Source organism: Portunus trituberculatus, chromosome 38 (genome assembly GCF_017591435.1).
Source record: "Portunus trituberculatus isolate SZX2019 chromosome 38, ASM1759143v1, whole genome shotgun sequence".
Taxonomy (NCBI): Eukaryota; Metazoa; Arthropoda; class Malacostraca; order Decapoda; family Portunidae; genus Portunus; species Portunus trituberculatus.
The window spans coordinates 28,076,543-28,084,042 of NC_059292.1; the positions used below are offsets into that span (position 1 = coordinate 28,076,543).

The window sequence follows — 7,500 nt, forward strand, 5'->3', positions numbered from 1 at the left end:
TGGCTTCAAAATTAGGTGAGGTGGAGCAGCGTGGCGCGGGTGTGGGATACGAATAGAGAGGTGTTGGTGGGAGGCTGTGCGGATGTGGGGAGGGAAGGAACGTAATAGTTATCATGTGTTAGGAATTACTTCATGGTGAGTAGTAGTAGTAGTAGTAGTAGTAGTAGTAGTAGTAGTAGTAGTAGTAGTAGTAGTAGTAGTAGTAGTAGTTGTTGTTGTTGTTGTTGTTGTTGTTGTTGTTGTTGTTGTTGTTGTTGTTGTTGTTGTTGTGAGAGCCCTTGAATGAATGAATAGATATCGGAGGGAGATAAAGTATATAATAAATTGAAAGGGTACGTGGAAGTGGACGGGAGCACGAAGAAAAAAACAACAAATAAATTTATAAGTAAATAAATACAATCCCATCATATTCCATTGGAGAAACCGATTTTAAACAACACTAATAAACAATGTCGATGGATGCAGCAACGGATGACTGAACACAGGGAAGGACGATAGATTGCTTTACCTGTGGATAAGTGGAGGCAAAGTATGTGGGTGGAGGAGTAGAGAGCGAAACCAAAGTAAACAGAGCATATCAGTAAATAGACAGATACTTAAAACTAATAAATAAACTAATATACAAGCCAACACACGAATACCACACCAAAATAACGTTCAGAAAATGAAAAAAAAATTACCCCACACATGAAACCCACAATCAAAACAAATATACAAAAAATGTAAGGTATGTACATCCGTACATGTCCACCGATCATACCTTTCTAAAAATCACGGCCAAATAGTTATCCTGGTTACATAACTAAGAACCTACCTAGTCTAACTACATCTCTCTCTATTGTTAAGCCACTTGAATAACCTCATCAGGTCCCTTCAATTCACAGAAGAGGATACGAAGTGAAGGGCGAGGAGGGGGAGAAAAACAAACACATTTAGAACCTTCCCAAAATAACCTGCCTTTTAAACCAACAAGACGCCAAACATTCACACAACTACGTCACACACACACACACACACACACACACACACACACACACACACACACACACACACACACACACAGAGAGAGAGAGAGAGAGAGAGAGAGAGAGAGAGAGAGAGAGAGAGAGAGAGAGAGAGAGAGAGAGAGAGAGAGAGAGAGAGGTAGCAAGAGTTTAGCCACTCAACACCTGGTTCCTCCCACGCGGGCGAGGCTGAGTCACGCGCCAGGTATGTCCTCCAGTACACTTCCTTCTTGCTCAGGTGTGTCAGAGAGAGAGAGAGAGAGAGAGAGAGAGAGAGAGAGAGAGAGAGAGAGAGAGAGACTAAAATACAAAAGACCAAAGAAAAGACAAAAAGAAAAGTGAGAAAAAAATAATGAAAATAATGAAGATCAGGAAGAGGAGAAAGAGGAGGAGGAGGAGGAGGAGGAGAAGGAAGAGGAGGAGGAACAGTGAAGGCAAGATAAGGAAAGATAAGAATGATGAAAAAAACAGCATAGATAATAAGACTATGTTGACTTGGAAACGAGAGAGAGAGAGAGAGAGAGAGAGAGAGAGAGAGAGAGAGAGAGAGAGAGAGAGAGAGAGAGAGAGAGAGACTGGGAAAGCAATGAGGTGGGAGAGGAAGGGAAAAGGGGTTAGCTTGAAGGTCGTAACCTCTAATACAGATAGATGAGAATAATTGGGGTCACACACACACACACACACACACACACACACACACACACACACACACACACACACACACACTCGACAAACTAATACTGTTCATCACCACCACCACCACCACCACCACTATTAAGAGAGAGAGAGAGAGAGAGAGAGAGTTAACAGTCTTCCACCCCTCCCATCACCACTTTCTCTCACGCCCCCTCCCCACACACACACTCCACCCCGCTACTCCACCTCCCCATCCTCCCTTTCTACCTCCACTCCCTCTCCTTCTCCACTCCGGCCTCACACAGTCTTCCATCCTCACTTCCCCAACACACGTCCTCACACTCCTTGGGTTTGTGAGGGTGTGATGAAGGAATGTTAAGCTGTGATGTAGCTGTGATGTTCTTCTTAATGCAAAGGGGAAGCTGGCCAAGGGCAACAAAAAATGAAAAAAAAAAAAAACCGCCCACTTGATTGTAAGTTCCCTAAAAGTCACAGAGTTAGCCAAAAGTCTGGGATCAATGTCTTGTTGGAGGAGTGACTGTGTGATTGGGTGGCGTGGCGGGTGTTGTGGTTACTATTAAGACAAAGGTTGGGATCATGTTTGTGTTGTGGTGTGTGTGTTGTGGGGTTCAGCTTAAATTTACCTGTTTTTAGCTGAAGTAATAGTGTTTGTTGGTAAGATTTATGGCAAATAGTGGAGGTGGTGGTGGGGAGTGTCACAATGGCAGTAGTGGTGGTAGTGGTGGCGGTGATATTACGAAGTGAAATGACATATACATATATATATATATATATATATATATATATATATATATATATATATATATATATATATATATATATATATGAGAGAGAGAGAGAGAGAGAGAGAGAGAGAGAGAGAGAGAGAGAGAGAGAGAGAGAGAGACACACACATCACATAAACAAGCACACAGACACATAAACAGACACACAGACAGAGACAGACAGACAGGCAGGCAGGCAAGCAGGTACACACATACACACACACACACACACACACACACACACACACACACACACACACACACACACTAAAGGTGAGACTAATCATGTATAAGACACAGGTCAACACTTACAATTCTCTCACCCCAGGAGGAGGAAGAGGAGGAGGAGGAGGAGGAGGAGGAAGGGGAAGGTGGAGGTGAGAGGGAGGAGACTCACTCAGGTAACTTTTATCATTAACACTACCCTCCTCCTCTTCCTCCTCCTCCTCCTTCGCAATCCAAAACAAAGAGCTGTCCAAACGCCAATTATTTTGCAATGCAATTAACAAAACAGAATATGTCATCGAGTAATATTCATTATCATCGCAAAAGTAGTGGTGGTGGTGGTGGTGGTGGTGGTGGTGGTAGTGGTAGTAGTAGTAGTAGTAGTAGTAGTAGTAGTAGTAGTAGTAGTAGTAGTAGTAGTAGTAGTAGTAGTAGTAGTAGTAGTAGTAGTAGTAGTAGTGGTCCCACCACCACCACTAACAACAATATAACTGGTGAGACTGATTCAGTAGAGAGAGAGAGAGAGAGAGAGAGAGAGAGAGAGAGAGAGAGAGAGAGAGAGAGAGATACGTACATATAAAGGAGAGAATGCTTATCAAAAAGGAAACAACACACACACACACACACACACACACACACACACACACACACACACACACACACACAAAGACTGCCTTAGAACACATCACATCATCATCATGCATCCTTGCCTACAACCGAGCGTTATACTGTAGCTTGTCAAAATGTTAAGTACACAGACACAACAGTTAGGCGAAGGGTGTTGGCGTTTCTTCAGTGTGGAAGCTGTGCGAGTATTGTGTGTGTGACTGTGATGTGCCGCAGTGATACAACGCAAGGCTAGGCAACGAATGAATAGCAGATGAATAGCAGATGACAGAGTTAATAGTGACATGCCAACACTGAGTAATGCTTGGTATGGCTCGATTGGGGGACGATGTAGGGAGAGGAGGAGAAGGAGGAGGAGGAGGAGGAGGAGGAGGAGGAGGAGAAGGAGGAGGAAGAGGAGGAGGAGAATGAAGGCAACGATTTCCACAACAACAACAACAACGACAGTAACAACTAGGCCACTGACAAGAACAAAAAACAAGAACAGGAAAAGAAAGAAAAAGACAAGATCAAAAACATGAGCAGCAAAATTTACGATAAAAAAAAAACGAAAAACCAGAACAGTAATAAGAACAATAACAAAAACCAAAGCAGCAACACGGAGGACGAGTGGGGAGGACGAGGAGGAAGAGGAGAGGGGAAAATACAAAGGACTACAAAGGAAGTCCAAAACGTAACAGACCCTGAGATCCTTAATAGAGACTGTTCCGGTACCATTTCAACTCAAAATCTTAGTGGGAGAGACAGGATGGCATAGCACAGAAGAAAAAGAAGAATAAGAATAAGAATAATAATAATAAAAATAATAATAATAATAATAAGAAGAAGAAGAAGAGGAGGAAAAGAAAAAGAAGAAGAGAGGAGAAGGAAGGAGAGGGGGGAGGTTGGAAAGGCAAGGAAAAGAATGAAGGGGGAGGCAAGATTAAACATGTGCCTTTCTTCGTGTTGCCGGCCGCCACTTCAAACAAAGCACACCTATCAACCACCAGTCTCAGTCCCTCTCATGCCTTGCCTCCCACACAGACCTCAGGACAAGAGAGATACATCTCATTATCTTCACTTCAACACACTTCAGAGCCGACAAATGCACATGCACTCATGGCCAGTAGTGAGTGAACCTGCAGCGGCATTCACCTTTACTGAGTGTGTGGTTTTTGTTGCCTCAGTCTCAAGAGCTCTGATTTGCTGGTTGTCTCTCGAGAGTTGAAAGGTTTTGTCAGGAGAGAGAGAGAGAGAGAGAGAGAGAGAGAGAGAGAGAGAGAGAGAGAGAGAGAGAGAGAGAGCAAGGTAAGCAGTAGCCGGATGAGTGGAATAGTTTAATTAATCTCTAATTTTAGCTCACTTTCTGAACCATTTCTGCATCTTATCTGGCCCACATCTAACACTGGTGGAAAGAACTGGCCTTTACGAAGGCGGTTCTCCCAGGGCGAGGCCTGCCATTGCACTCCGGCGGTGCTGACCCCTGCGATTAACCCAAATGTGGTTAACTCGAGTTTATTAACATGAACACATCCATGAAAAATAAATTCTGCGGATTTTGGGAATTAGACGGATTCCGAGTGTTTCAAAATGCCGGCCAACAGCTTACCATAAAAGAGCGGCAGGATGTAAATGTTTAAGGTTCTGATAACACTCAGGATACAATTGCGGCAAGACTTTGTTCTGGGTTGTCACTACTACACGCATCCACACCACAGCCTAGCACCGCGCCACGGAATGATGAGGCCGGTGGCCGCACTGATGACAGCCAATAGAATATATAACACAGCAAAACAGTGCCAACACAGCCACTACTTAAATCAAAGACAAGAGATGTGAAACATAACACACACACACACACACACACACACACACACACACACACACACACACACACACACACACACACACACACACACACACACACACACACACACACACACACACACTATGCGTAAGCGATGAGCCGAGTCAAACTTCTATAGTTGAAATCTGTTAATACGATCCCTGCTGATACTGATATATATATATATATATATATATATATATATATATATATATATATATATATATATATATATATATATATATCGGTTTCTTTGGAATGGTCAGGTCACCATGTGTGTATTTTTTTTTTTATTCGGAGTTTGGTGTGTGTGTGTGTGTGTGTGTGTGTTCACTGTTTGTTTGATCTGCTGCAGTCTCTGACGAGACAGCCAGACGTTACCCTACGGAACGAGCTCAGAGCTCATTATTTCCGATCTTCGGATAGGCCTGAGACCAGGCACACACCACACACCGGGACAAGAAGGTCACAACACCTCGATTTACATCCCGTACCTACTCACTGCTAGGTGAACAGGGGCTACACGTGAAAGGAGACACACCCAAATATCTCCACCCGGCCGGGGAATCGAACCCCGGTCATCTGGCTTGTGAAGCCAGCGCTCTAACCACTGAGCTACCGGGGCGTGTGTGTGTGTGTGTGTGTGTGTGTGTGTGTGTGTGTGTGCTGTTGGTGGTAGTTATTGTGCTGGTACTCTCTCTCTCTCTCTCTCTCTCTCTCTCTCTCTCTCTCTCTCTCTCTCTGAAGATGATGGAAGGAAACTTTTAAGTGTCTATGTTGAAATGTTACTCATAATTTACTAAATACTGTAGCTATACAATCCTTGCTAAACATACTGTAGCCTGACTTTAAAAGATCCCTATAAATCCTGATACTATCGTAAAGACATGTCACTTCAACTAGAGAGGAGGGAAACGCCTCTGGTGAGTGGTGAGCGGCTTACAGTTTATCCCTACCCATCCACCTCAAGAATTATCAGACCTGTAAGGATGTTTTCCACGACATGAGTGACGCCCTTATTGTGAAACGCTTTGCTCTCTCACCATCACTGCTTTCCAAAGGTTCCAGCTGAAGGCATTCGTGTTTTTAAGAGTATTATTATAGTTCTGTTGACAGATTGGCAATATTTTAAGTTTATTAATAGGAGAAACTGTCTTGAAAACCTGGCTAGTTGTCTCTGAGGCCTTTGAAAACTGTCGTAGTGAGAGGGAAGGCGTTTCTGAATAGAGTCGTTGACTCTGAACTACACAGACTACACCTGCAGGAGTATTATTCGTGACAAACTTGGCGGGAGATGCCTTGAATTAGAGAGACGCACAAATAGGAGTGAAGTGCTGACGCTGCAATTAACGTAACAAATTCGTTTAGGAACAAGGAACAGCAGTCAGACAGTTAGAATGTTCAGGTAAACTCGAAAAATTAAAACAAGAAGAAGTAAAAGCAGGAGGAGGATGAAGAGGAAGGAAGAAGAATAAAAGATAAACAACAACAACAACAACAACAGATGATACCGATAAGGAAAACCGAAAAAGAAGAAAAATAAATGGTTTGCAATATACCATGACGTGATTAGTTATTTCCCTCCCCACCCACCTCTTCCCCAACTCCCCCCCCACCCCGACCCTACCCACTAGTGAACAGGAAGTAGTAGTTAGAGAGAGAGAGAGAGAGAGAGAGAGAGAGAGAGAGAGAGAGAGAGAGAGAGAGAGAGAGAGAGAGAGAGAGAGAGAGAGAGAGAGAGGAAGGGAAGAAGCCAGAGAAATTACTATAGCAGGCTACACACTCCACCCCCATACACGGAGACTACACCCAAACACTTCCCATACACGGAGGCTACACCCAAACACTCCCCATACACGCAGACTACATCCACACTTCATACATCCAAGCTATACTCTTATACTTCTTTAGACATCTTTTTTTCTTCTTCTTCTTCTTTTCCTTCTCCTACTCCTCCATGAATTATAGTTACTTCACCTTCAAGACCTCTTCCTTCACCCTCCTCTCTCTCTCTCTCTCTCTCTCTCTCTCTCTCTCTCTCATGCACGCCCATCTCCTCCTCATGACATGTCTTAACCCTTTCAGTACCAAGACACGTTTCCTCATTCGTTCTGCTTACTATTTGGTGATTTTATACAGCTTCATAAACTCTTGTGGGGGATTAAAATAGTGAAGACTGTGGCCATTAATCTTTTCACCTCCACAGATCCTTCCTAATGTCAATAAAATGGTCTAATCATACCCCCACAAAAAAAAAAAAAACTCATGGCAAAAATGCGTCCCAGTACGGAAGGGCTTAAGAGAAAGGCGGGGGGAGAAGTCTCTGTTTGAGTTGTCCTATTCCTCCTTCACTCCCAACAAAACACCCCACTAGGAACAACCGAGGAGCTTCACAAGT

General features: G+C 43.6%; 1 protein-coding gene and 1 pseudogene across 4 annotated transcripts in view; one reads left to right on the forward strand and one right to left on the reverse strand.

Annotated features, from left to right (window-relative positions):
* The window catches only part of LOC123514737 (flocculation protein FLO11-like), a 47,607-nt gene that overhangs the window by 16,703 nt on the left and 23,404 nt on the right, over positions 1-7,500 (reverse strand). The window lies entirely within an intron of this gene.
* Positions 4,666-4,769, forward strand: LOC123515249 (annotated as a pseudogene).